Source organism: Dermacentor andersoni, chromosome 1 (genome assembly GCF_023375885.2).
Source record: "Dermacentor andersoni chromosome 1, qqDerAnde1_hic_scaffold, whole genome shotgun sequence".
NCBI lineage: Eukaryota > Metazoa > Arthropoda > Arachnida > Ixodida > Ixodidae > Dermacentor > Dermacentor andersoni.
The window spans coordinates 71,056,313-71,070,524 of record NC_092814.1 but is presented as its reverse complement, the minus strand read 5'-3'; positions in this window follow the sequence as shown (position 1 = coordinate 71,070,524).

Sequence of the window (14,212 nt, the reverse complement as noted above, 5' to 3'; positions counted from 1 at the left end):
TTTGACTATACACTCCTCGGTTGAGCCATCGCATACAGTTCTACTAGCAGACGACGCTGTGCGTACGGCGCGTGTCGGGCACTAATTAATCGTGTGCATCTGTGCTAGTGGTGTAATGGCAAAAACACACACACACACACACACACACACATTTAGTATCGCCGGCTACAGACAACATCGAAGACCACAACGTGTTGGAAAATCAAGGCTGCCGTGACACCAGCTGACACCAATGCTATAAGCTTGCACACGACACAGCAGCTGTCAATTAACCGTTCAACAGAACGCAGTGCCCACCCGTTGCGCTACGCCCACCCGTTGTCCCCATCTTCTCTTACCGCATTGCTGATGAGTTTCTACAAAAAGAAAAAGCACATCATGATTCGTACTACCATTAAGGCACAGGTGAAAAGCATTTCCTATTTAGCAAGTATGTAGCAAGCGGTGTGTTGTTTAGGGAATATCATTACTTTCCCAGTTGTGAAAGTAAGCACGTCGAAGATGCACAGCCGTGCACAACAGTTTTCGTAGCAAGGATTAAGAGAAAAGCTTACATTTTCCCGCATTTTTGCCACTGGACCTGGAACTCAGAAGCGCAGCGTGATGGTCGCACACTAGACATTTTACTTCTATCGAAGGTACTCTATCAAACATATATTTTTTTATTATTATTATTAGAAAGGGTCACGCCTGAACGCGGCTATGGTGATTGGCCGGTAGTGAACGGCACCTTCTTGCCACATTCTGCATCGTCGCAGTGACGAGAGAGTTAGCGTCGGGTATGACTAATGGCAAGAGAACAGGTGCCCCATTATTTAATACGTTTCTCGAAGATTCATTAAAAATTAAATTAAATTATGAGGTTTTACGTGCCAAAACCACTTTCTGATTATGAGGCACGCCGCAGTGGGGGACTCCGGAAATTTCGACCACCTGGGGTTCTTTAACGTGCACCTAAATCTAAGTACACGGGTGTTTTCACATTTCGCACCCATTGAAATGCGGCCGCCGTGGCCGGGATTCAATCCCGCGACCTCGTGCTCAGCAGCCTAACACCATAGCCACTGAGCAACCACGGCGGGTTCGCAGATTCATCTGCAAGGACGTTTAGGTGCAGTCTTCAGTGTCTAAGTATTCACTGGTAGAGAATACCGTGACCTCTTACTCCCTCAAGGGTGAGTGGCTCCACTACTCCAAAAGCCAGAAAATAATGAGTGAGCATTCAATTAATCATTCAAGCATTTGCAGGGCCCGCTTTGGATCACTAACTATAGTCCGTGCTTGAGGTAGGTAGTTAGAACTGAATCGAATAGCCTCTCGAATCACGATAAGTTCATTAGCTATTGATGTCATTTTGTGACTCGGGCGATACCTTCAATCAAGGCCAACAGTCGGGTGCAGCTGAGGCGTACAAAGTGCCAGAACCGTTAGCGTAGATGTGCGTGATGTTCCCATATTCTCCCCATATATGCCCAAGAAGTTGCTTGATGCCTAAGTTGGCCAGATACATGTGTTGTACATTGCCGAGATAGAAAGGGTCACAACAAAGGTGTCGACATAAACCAAGGTGGTGCATCTGTAAGGCAGGAAGCCATGGCGCAATAAATTATTCGTGACATCTAACGGCTCCTTAAAGCTGCTGTCCGCGCATTAGTGAAGAAGTGTGGGTGGAGAGCGGCGTTTCTGTCAAATTCGAATAAAACCAGGAAGTGGTATTTAAGGCATGTACCCACGCGTCGTAGCGGCACGGGTTCTTTGAACTGTGGCATAGGCCCAATTACAATGTTATACACCCAAGCATTTACGAAGCATCAGTGTTTGCATGGTTATACCTTATATAGCAACTACACAATTGCTTCAGATAGTGCTTCTGTGGACCTGGTGTCGTGCATGCGACGAATAAAAGTACTTGTGCAAAATAGCTTAAACGTGATACGCATAGCAATGCGTTTTGGCCACCACAGTTAGTGACAATGGCCAGGACCCTTGCGGTGCTTTACGTAAGGTATGTACAGCGCTGCTTGAGGCACTTTGCATGTATTCGCGGGCTTCCTTTACGCTGGGAAAACACTCTTATGCAACACGTTCTGAGCAACAGAAAGCTGTATCGGAGTTTATCATTTTGCTCCACAATTTTCTCATTGACACTTTTCACCTAATTATAATATTTGAGAAATTGATTAATTAATTAAGAATAATTATCTAATTAGGCGGAATGAACAAGATAATTTGAGTATCTCCAAGCAACGGCAAACAACATTACCTTGGTTCTGTCCAGCTACGTGGCATTCGCATATTTTTAAACTCTGGCTAAAGTTAGCTCGGACCACCCTGTACATATTAGTATAAAGACCACGATTTTTCAAGGGTGCCAAGTATAACTTCGTGGAGAACGTTACCGTATATGCACCTTTGATGTCTAAGAAGGCTGCTTCTACTGCTCGCCGACGCCATCTATTGCTCAATGGTGGACGTCAGATCAATGGCGTTGGTTACGGAAGACCGCTGCGTCGTAAACCAGTCACCTGGCTTAGTGCACGTAAGGCAAACATAGTCATATTGCTGCACAGTTTTCCAAATAGACCTTGAGTATTAAATGCAAATGTGTTGTCGTGATCTGTGTTTACTTACTATATATGGTTAAATACGGCCGCACATACGAATGCTGCATGAATTCCGAGCCAACAAGCGGATAGTCCTCTCACAGGCTTTGAGAGGTGGTTGAACATGTTAAAACACTGAGTAAAAGGAGTCAAAGAAGCTTACCGCCACAAGTCATTGCATCGTTATTTCATGCTGAACAATGATAGTGATAGACTTCGGGTTGCTGTTCTCGTTACCAAATACATAGTTATGGATATAAATATATCCTTACGCAAAAACTATGTAAATATCCTTAAATGCAAGTAAGAGATATGAATACGTAAACAAGATGCGAAAACGTTACATTAACTGGATAGTTCTTGTGAAAACGGGGGACCGAAGCTTCTTTCAGGTGAAGATAGGACACAGCATCAACAAACCTCAGAAACGGGACTGTCCCAGCTAACTCTGGCCGCCCTAAGCCGACTTGTGCTTTCGACTTACTTTCAAACTTTCAAACCGACTTCTGCTTAATAGAGGCAGTAAGTTCAATGCAGTTAAGCAGCCAGCACGCTTCTATATGTCCGGGTCATCAACATCAGCGAGGCGCACCTGAACAACGCTGGGCATTGATATACTACCTAAGGTCGCGTACGGAAAGTCGGCCATTTTTAAGACCGGCTTGTTCCTCCCTTTCACTGCTTCGGAGTAAAACTGAAATCATTACGTGTGAACTGGAGAAGGAGCAGGGGTGGGAGTGATTTCGGTTCCGCGCCACATGTGCAACGCAGCCGAGCGCGGAAGAGTGGCGATCGAAGCGGCGGAACCAAGGCCGGACAGCGGCCGGCGCCTATCGGTGCTATACATAGCGTCCAGCGGAAGGGTGGCGATGCCATAAATTGGGGCCCTTTATCCGGGGTCTTGTTTAAAAGCACATCATTCAGGGCTCCGGTCGGCTCCGCACAGTCCTCTGACGTCAATGAGCGCCGGGAGAAGCACCTTGCCGCACAAGACACAACTCAGGGCTCACGGAGCCCCAGCCGGCTCCCTTCATCGCAAACGGCTTCGTCAACAAACACCAAGGCCCGAAATACACGTTCGACGCGCGCTCACTGGCATGCTTACTTGAACCGCGCCCAGCTCTACTGCTGGTTAGGCCACCAGACAGCATCTTATAAAGCAACAAGTAGTCCCAGGGGCCAGAGGTCACCGCACAGCGCCGACCGTTTCTCACAGCCGGGAGTGTGGACCGAGCCCACGTCGCCTAGTTGCCACTTTGACATAACACAAACTCGCGTCGACGACCGCGGTACCTGAATATTGACGCAACCTTCCACTCCCTGTGCTGTCCACGGCGCAGTCAAGAGCGGGGGACGCGTTCCATTGGTGCGACGCGATGCGGGGTGGGTATCATCTGTACACCGTCAGACGACTTTAATCGCAGCACAGCAGAACGCTGACACCACCGTCCTTGACTGCTCATGTACAAGTTTCACATCGTATTGATATATAGAAATGCGTCTGGCACATTATAGTGATCATGCTATTGGTACACAAGTCATCATCATCATAATTATCATCACCGTACTGAGAAACGCATGCAAAGCAGCAGTCGTGCGAATGCGTCTTGCGGTGCAAATAATGCGTCTGCATAACCGTTGTTTTACATCTCTCGTCTAATATATGCACTCGTCCAAAAGAGGTCACTCCAGTACAAGTTGCCTCCCCGATGTCTGCAAGTCGTCAAATAATACGTGAGGTGGTGTCGCCTTCACTGGCGCTTTTTCCCGAGGATCCTGCAGCACGCGGCAACTCCGAATATGCGACTCGTGTTCGCCAGCCGGCGCCTTGGCGGCGGCGGTCGGTGCCTGGCACGGTGGTGGAACGTGTCGTGTAGCCAAGGCGAAGAACCCCTTCTCCGCCCAGGGAACCCTTCCATAGCTGCACAGTACTCTATGAGCACCGTTTTACTGAGGACTCTTTTCGCCCTCTTATATTCACGAGTTCATATCACCTGTTATGTTCCTTTTTTCCCCTTTTTCTTTCTTTTTTTTTCTTTCTTTTTAATGTATTTTCCTTTATTTTATCACTGTACGGGAACCCTCCTAAAATAAAAAAAAAGAAAGATATATATCTTCAATTATGTATGGCCACACATGTGCAGGTCATAAATACCAGGTTCTCTAGCCGAGTGCCATCCGTGCGTTATAACCGAGCTCAGATTGGTCCACCTTGACTGATCAAATAGGGCACCACTGTAGGTTAAATGAGGCGTACAACTTCTGCGGGACCCGCCGTGGTTACTCAGTAGCTATGGTGTTAGACTGCTGAGCACGAGGTCGCGGGATCGGATCCCGGCCACGGCGGCCGCATTTCGATGGGGGCGAAATGCGAGAACACCCGTGTACTTAGATTTAGGTGCACGTTAAAGAACCCCAGGTGGTCGAAATTTCCGGAGTCCTCCACTACGGCGTGCCTCATAATCAGAAAGTGGTTTTGTCACGTAAAACCCCATAATTTAATCTTTAATTTAACTCCTGCGGGGACGGTAGAGTATCCGCCTCCCGTGCAAGAGGACCGTGATTCAAATCCCGGTGCCACACAATTCTCCACCGGAAAATACAAAAAAACCGTGTGTTGAGAAAATTGCACAAACAGGCCGGGAGTGCGGCCTGATCCCGGTGACCAGAACCGGTAACGCACTCTCTCACCAGAGCAGGATTGGCCACCCTGGTACAGCACTTGGCCACAACCTCCTATATGAACACAACAATCAAACCCCGGCCCTCAGTCCCCAGCAGCTGCGAAGCAACTGACCACGGCGGCGGTCAGACCTGCGACGCTGCAGAGGGTGCTAAGAATCCCTGGCTCCGGACAGGCCGCCATTGGAATATGAACCTGGCAACGTTTAACGCTAGAACGTTATCTAGTGAGGCGAGTCTAGCAGTGCTATTGGAGGAATTAGAGGGCAGTAAATGGGATATAATAGGGCTCAGTGAAGTTAGGAGGCCAAAAGAAGCATGTACAGTGCTAAAAAGCGGGCACGTCCTGTGCTACCGGGGCTTAGCAGAGAGACGAGAACTAGGAGTCGGATTCCTGATTAATAAGAACATAGCTGGTAACATACAGGAATTCTATAGCATTAACGAGAGGGTGGCATGTCTTGTTGTGAAACTTAATAAGAGGTACAAAATGAAGGTTGTACAGGTCTACGCCCCTACATCTAGTCATGATGACCAGGAAGTCGAAAGCTTCTATGAAGACGTGGAATCGGCGATGGGTAAAGTCAAAACAAAATACAGTATACTAATGGGCGATTTCAATGCCAGGGTAGGCAAGAAGCAGGCCGGAGACAAGTCAGTGGGGGAATATGGCATAGGCTCTAGGAATAGCAGAGAAGAGTTATTAGTAGAGTTTGCAGAACAGAATAATATGCGGATAATGAATACCTTTTTCCGCAAGCGGGTTGGCCGAAAGTGGACGTGGAGGAGCCCGAATGGTGAGACTAGAAACGAAATCGACTTCATACTCTGCGCGAACCCTGGCATCATACAAGATGTAGACGTGCTCGGCAAGGTGCGCTGCAGTGACCATAGGATGGTAAGAACTCGAATTAGCCTTGACTTGAGGAGGGAACGGAAAAAACTGGTACATAAGAAGCCAATCAATGAGTTAGCGGTAAGAGGGAAACTAGAGGAATTCCGGATCAAGCTACAGAACAGGTATTCGGCTTTAACCCAGAAAGAGGACCATAGTGTTGAAGCAATGAACGACAATATTATGGGCATCATTAAGGAGTGCGCAGTAGAAGTCGGTGGTAACGCCGTTAAACAGGAAACCAGTAAGCTATCGCAGGAGACGAAAGATCTGATCAAGAAATGCCAATGTATGAAAGCCTCTAACCCTACAGCTAGAATAGAACTGCAGAACTTTCTAAGTTAATCAACAAGCGTAAGACAGCGGACATAAGGAACTATAATATGGATAGAATTGAACAGGCTCTCAGGAACGGAGGAAGCCTAAAAGCAGTGAAGAAGAAACTAGGAATAGGCAAGAATCAGATGTGTGCGTTAAGAGACAAAGCCGGCAATATCGTTACTAATATGGATGAGATAGTTCAAGTGGCTGAAGAGTTTTATAGAGATTTATACAGTACCAGTAACACCCACGACGATAAGGTGAGAGAGAATAGGCTAGAGGAACTTGAAATCCCACAAGTAACACCGGAAGAGGTAAAGAACGCCTTGGGAGCTATGCAAAGGGGGAAGGCAGCTGGGGAGGATCAGGTAACAGCAGATTTGTTGAAGGATGGCGGGAACACTGTCCTAGAAAGATTGGCCGCCCTATATACACAATGCCTCATGACCTCGAACGTACCGGAATCTTGGAAGAACGCTAACATAATCCTAATCCATAAGAAAGGGGACGCCAAAGACTTGAAAAATTATAGACCGATCAGCTTACTGTCCGTTGCCTACAAAGTATTTACTAAGGTAATCGCAAATAGAATCAGGAATACCTTAGATTTCTGTCAACCAAAGGACCAGGCAGGATTCCGTAAAGGCTACTCAACAATAGACCATATTCACACTATCAATCAGGTGATAGAGAAATGTGCGGAATATAACCAACCCTTATATATAGCCTTCATTGATTACGAAAAAGCATTTGATTCAGTCGAAACCTCAGCAGTCATGAAGGCACTACGGAATCAGGGTGTAGATGAGCCATATGTAAAGATACTGGAAGATATCTATAGCGGTTCCACAGCCACCGTAATCCTCAACAAAGAAAGCAACAAAATCCCAATAAAGAAAGGCGTCAGACAGGGAGACACGATATCTCCAATGCTATTCACAGCATGTTTACAGGAGGTATTCAGAGACCTGGAGTGGGAAGAATTGGAGATAAAAGTTGATGGAGAATACCTTAGCAACTTGCGATTCGCTGATGATATTGCCTTGCTTAGTAACTCAGGAGACCAACTGCAATGCATGCTCACTGACCTGGAGAGGCAAAGCAGAAGGGTGGGTCTGAAAATTAATCTACAGAAAACTAAAGTAATGTTTAACAGTCTCGGAAGAGAACAGCAGTTTACGATAGGTAGCGAGGCACTGGTAGTGGTAAGGGAATACATCTACTTAGGCCAGGTAGTGACCACGGATCCGGATCATGAGACTGAAATAACCAGAAGAATAAGAATGGGCTGGGGTGCGTTTGGCAGGCATTCTCAAATCATGAACAGCAGGTTGCCACTATCCCTCAAGAGGAAAGTGTATAACAGCTGTGTCTTACCAGTACTCACCTACGGGGCAGAAACCTGGAGGCTTACGAAAAGGGTTCTGCTGAAATTGAGGACGACGCAACGAGCTATGGAAAGAAGAATGATAGGTGTAACGTTAAGGGATAAGAAAAGAGCAGATTGGGTGAGGGAACAAACGCGGGTAAATGACATCTTAGTTGAAATCAAGAAAAAGAAATGGGCATGGGCCGGACATGTAATGAGGAGGGAAGATAACCGATGGTCATTAAGGGTTACGGACTGGATTCCAAGGGAAGGGAAGCGTAGTAGGGGGCGGCAGAAAGTTAGGTGGGCGGATGACATTAAGACGTTTGCAGGAACAACATGGCCACAATTAGTACATGACCGGGGTAGTTGGAGAAGTATGGGAGAGGCCTTTGCCCTGCAGTGGGCGTAACTAGGCTGATGATGATGATGATATTCACACCATGCAATAAGCGTTTTGCGTCGTTGCTGCGAGTACCGTCCCTGCTATGACATGCGTCACCATTTCTCTTTTAGCCAAGTTCCGCCTCGCGCTTCAATCTCGGTCTAAACCTACCTGGGGAGCCATTGATCCACGCATAACAGCGTAGGCATTGTCAGGATTGGGGGCTCAATCCCATCGCTCGTGATCCGTTGTCAAGATTGGAGTCCGGCATGAATTCGAAGGTAGCTGGCCCATGCCGTCGCCCAACTTATCCACGCTGAGGACGTTGATGAAGGGAAGCACTGCTTCTCATCGAGAACGAGGAATATGGGTTTATTTACAGCATTCATATCAGTCTAACATGACTGTTTGAGAAAGTACATCAGTCTAACATGACTGCTTGAGAGAGAGTCTCAGTCCAACATGACTGCTTAAGAGAAGTGTGTCGAGCATCCGCACAACAGCAGTTTTTAAACACTCGGTCCTCCCGCGATACAAGGTGATGCGAACGTTCGTTTAGTCATCGCAAACTATTCGCCTCTCCGCAGGACAGTTTACACACACACATGCACACACACACGTGTTTACGGTCCGAAACCGACACCACGCGAATTTCATAGAACTCGGAGCCGTTCCGGGTAGCGCGTTGTCTTGCGTCTTGGTCGGGGCGTGGGAAGGAGCGGAAAACGGCGTTCCCGCGGCAACTCGCGCACCCGTAGCAGATCAGGTCCGCGTTGGGGAGTTTGGTAACAATAGTTGGCCCGCCGAACTCATTCCGTCACAACGGCTCCTAGCTGAACCGACGGAGAGTGGAGGATGCGCGTATTGATATCGACACAAAGTCGACTTCGCCACGCCGTGGCTAGAGGTTGGCGGCGATGCTCCCGAGATGTTGCTTCCACAGTCGCAACTGGTTGGCAAAACTTGCACTGCAGCTGGCCGTTCTTAACAGCATGGGCGACGAGGCTAAGGTTAAGTATTTACGCTGTCTGGCAAGATGGCAATTACCACCACGCTTCTAGGAAGGTGCTGCTAACGTGTACACATCCCGTCTACTGTAAGAACCCGCTTTGAACCGTCCTGCAAACAAGTATGAATCTTTTAAATTGTTTTCACGCAATTATCCTTGGGCACTAAAAAAGTGCCCAAGGATAAAGACGACCTACACGATCTGCAGTGTAGTCGAGTACGGGCGCATCGACGGTCCCAGGGCTGTCGTGAAGTATACACGATAACATATATATATATATATATATATATATATATATATATATATATATATATATATATTCTAAGGCTGCGGTTATCCCAAACTGCTGTCCATTTTCGGCATAGTTCAGCTTCTACTTGGACATCTATTTATAAATTTCTACATCGAAACGTACGCCTTGGGAAAGAAAGTCGAGACACAACTTCTCAATGAAGACGTCAAATTCAAGCAAGGCTGAGTAAAACTGGTGGCAATTTTCTTTTTTACTGCTGCCTGCATTGTGTCCAACGCTGACGTATTAAAGAAGATGCTGTTGTGTCACGGTAGCGAAAAAAGTTCAGCGACGATTACGCTACTCCCTAATGCGAAATTTTAAAGGGCCCCTGAAACGGCCCGGACAAATTTTGTAGACACGTAGGGTACAGCTAAAGTTAATCATTCGCACCACAATTTGTGTGAAGCGTCTCATATTAAGAGAGCTACGGGCGATTACAAGTTACACTCCTCCATAGTCATGCATTTTCTCCTCAACTCGTTCGCCGAGTGATCGTGGCTAAGCTCCAGCTTCATTGGCTCTGCGTCATGATGGCACGTCGTGTCGACTTCCGGTTCTCTAGGAGCGAGCGCGCGAAGCCTCTCCAAACTGTCCGCCAGCCGCTTGGCAGTCGACCCCAAGCGAGAGCCATCAAAGCAGCGTGCGTTACGAGCATTCTGTCGCAGCGCCGAACGTGTCTGGTATTCCGGTAATCACAGGCGAGCTGGGCATTTCGACAGATGGCTGGATGCATAAACTCAAGCTGATGAAGGAACTTTAGCGTAGACGTACGTGAGCGGTCTGATCGGTCTGCACGGTCCAGCCACTTGTTGGCGCAGAGCTTAACCAGCCAAACAAAGCGCTAATATTGCTCTAACCAAGTGTAAAACATTTTAAACATTTGCAAAAACAACGTGTTGATGATTACACTCCTGCAAAAATTTACACCAGCAGCAAAGAATACATTTCGTTACTGCTACTGTGTATGATTGAGCTCTGTGCCACCAGGTGGCTGCACCATGCAGACCATTCACATTTGCGCTTCTGCTCATCCCGTTAAACGGCACGTTCAAACGGCCAGGCCCTGTCCCCCTGCGCTTGCGTTTACCCGAACACCCGCGAACACCGGACTCGCGAAACGCTATGGCGCTCTTGCATACCCAGGGGGCGCTGCGAAAATGGTGCTAAAAAGCGCTCTCTGTCCTGAACTGGGTAGTACCAATCTCGGTCGTCTGCTTCGGAAAGCACATTTACAATATGGACCCGCCACTTTCGGTTTTGTTGTACCGCGGCTTGCAGCGAATATCGGGTGCCGAAGATTTTTTTCAAGGGTGGCACGCTGCGTAAAGGCAATAAATTATGCAACGCCGAATACGTGTACGCCGTTCCAGAAATAAGCGGCGAAGTTTTAGCGCGGTGTCAATCGCAAGTGAAGCGAGTCGCGTACGAAGTTTAACTTCAGGTAAGCTTTGCACGCTGCTAGATTCAGGCGCACAAACGCGAGGAAATGCTTGCTATAAATGAATTCACAGCAGCGATAAGCAGACATGTGTACGGAACTGCTCTAGCCCACGACGGTACGCACCGCGACGGCAGCGGTCTTTCAGCATGCCGCGATGCACGAACTGCTCGAGCAACGATCGTACACGCCGAGACGGCCGCGGTCTTTCGACATACCGCGAAACGGCGGGCCTCCTGCAATCTTTGTTGACTGCATGCCGCTAGACAAGTAGTTATGCCTGCACTGTAGTAGCGGCCATCTGTCCCTTTAGCAACTGATAAATAAGTGATGAATGCATATGAGCTCGCAGTAACGTACGTAGGAATCGCGCTGCAGCGCGCGAGCTCGTGCGCTGCTCGCTTGATGTAGCTCTTAATGACAGCGCTCGAACACTGATGTGCTGCAATCAATACTACCTTGCTGCGCTGCCTCAACGTGCTGGCTTGAGGTCAAGGATGAGCACATTTAACTCTTTAACCTGTGCTGCTCATAGTGGTGTAGTGAATTGACACCGAATCAGCCCGACCATTTGTGGTCATTTGTGCACACACCTGGTCACTTCACCACTTAATTCGCACCAGTCGAACTGTTAACTCTCGCTGTGGCCGGGTCTCGAATCGTGGATCATCAGCCATGCCTGCTGCTATGTCGGTCTGCCGTCGGGACTGTAGGTGCAAAAGACTGAATTTTATAACACAGATAATCAAGCAAGCTTCAAGACAGGCGAAGCAGTCAGCATGGCGCGAAGTTTCGCTTAATTACCCAGCGCGACCAACTGCAGCTATCCAGCGCGCCCGACGCTCCGCTTCGTGTGGCCTTGAAAGAAAACGGTAGAATCTGATGTTGGGATTCAGGCCTTCTTGTTCATGGCAGCCCACGACGCAGAAGTAACGACGGTGACGCTTTTTCGAGGCTGAGCTAGGTCTCTCCGGATCGGCGTCGCCGATTCCTTCTGCTTCCAGCATTACGTCTCACGGAGAGTCCGTTTCCGTTAAACTATAGGCTGCGGCTAGCTCGCAGCGTGGTCTGCGTGGTCTGTGAGAAGTGACGAGCATTTTCGCAGTCGCAACAGGGCCGAAAAAAGTGCGAATCGACGCAAAACTCGGCTAGAAACGTGCTTCGCCACAGCCAGGGCTCAATACTACCCAAGCCGGTACTACCCAGATGACGTTTCGCACGCCGCCACCAGGTGCCGCTACTATTGGCCTCGAGCTCCACCACTGGAAAAGCTGGCGCCACCGTCGGCGTGACGTGCTAGGAGGGATCACGTGGACATAGCGGCCGCGTCGGCTGCTTCGGGCGCGCCGAAGCGAGCTGAAAACGAGTTTAAATTCGCTCGTACGCTGCGGTCCTCATTTAGTGGTTAAATTTTCCCGCTTCGAGTGTCTCCTTTACAACGCTTCAAAGCACTACAATAGGTAGTGGCTGCCTTTGAAGGCGCGCAACATGGTAGGCTACTGCTCGGTGCCGCAGGGCCGGACGCACGTAACGGAGGCCGGTGTCAGCCTTATTCACACGTAGCTGCATGACAAGAAGCTGCGTGAAGCTTGGCTCGCGAAACATAAAAACGGCAAACAGTCATCGGCTACAACTCGGGTATGCTGCAAGCACCGACGCGAGGAAGATTTCTGCTACGGCGCCCGGTCTGCGATGTTCTGAAAACGCGCACTGAGACGCTCGCCCGAGTCCGTCGCCCGACTAATGTCATAACGGTTTCGTCTATGAACTTGTCGATGCTATAGATACTGGCAAGTTCAGTGGAGTGGAAAGGCAGCGGTAAGAAACACATTTAAAAAAGCATGGCATACGGTCATGTTTGTGTTATGAATTAATGCACTGGATTACAAAAAAGGAGCAGCGGGAAATTGCACGCTGAGAACACCGATAAACATACAGTGCGACGCAACTCGAGAAATAATATTGAAAGATCAAAGAATTTAGAAGAAAAAAAAGATTGAATCATCGCGACGACACATCACAGTCCCCGTAGGCGTCGAAGTCTCTACAATGAAATTATTTTTGAACAGCTCTGATAGCGCCCACGCAACAATGGTTGCTTGTATACTGTCAAATGCTCATATTCTGCGGCCTAAAGCTCATGGCACGGTGCGAAAACGCGCGCGCAGTGAAAGCGAAACAGTGCGCGGACAAGCATGCAGACGCGCAATCGGTCGCTGCGAATCTGCGCGATCGCTGCATTTAGGCTTCTTTCTGTTACGCTCCATTTATTTATACAAACACTATAAGAACATATTTCACATAGTTTGCGCTCAGCGTTTACCTACCTTTCACGCAAGAAGCCGCTTCGGGAGACTCCATCGCGGCGACCGCGCGCAGTGGCGTTCACTGTACGTATTCGGTGAAGAGATAGCGTCTGTAAACGATTGTGTGCTTTCAGTTTGCCCAAGATTATTATTTAGACAGTAACAAACTTCTCTCGTTTCGAAAGTACTTACAGAAATGTCCGGGAGAGCTCGCGCGTGGTGTTTTCAGCGAGCGCTGACAGCAAAACCTATGAGTAGCGCACCGCGTAATCCCTCATACTACGCCAGCGAGGCGCTTCCGATAGATGGCGACTCCGTAACTCCTCGCGGCCAATACCTCAAACTCCAGCGCAAGCCGCCCATTGCGGTAGTAATTCTTCATTGTAAAGTGACGGCCGCAAACGCGCAAATCCTGGCGCTGATCGGATAGCGCCAGTCCGCTCGTCTGCTGCCTTGCAGAGGGACACGATGTCGCAGCTTGACATATTGCCAGTCGCTATGTTTGCGGCCCACAACGCAACGAAGTCGAATCATGGTGCTCGCGAAAAGACTGAGACCGACTCTGACCGCGGAGCGCTTGTCAAAATGGAGCACGTTGTAATACAAGCAGACGACGCTTGCTGTGTGCCGGAAGTGTTTAAGTGTAGTGAGAAATTGTTCTTGTGCATTCTCTTTATGTTACTTTCTTTTTATAGAAACAAATTAACTAACATTCCAACTATTACGAACATCATTTGTTCACCATAAAGGTGGAAAAATTATCGATGACGCGCCCTGGGCAGTCAATCGGATAGCTCGCCCTACTGACGTCAATTCGGTGATTTGCGTCATATGGGTAGGGGCGGCTGAAAATTCCACCGAGCAGCGTGTTGCGATAGGCAGCGATGTACATTTTTAAAACCTTATAAT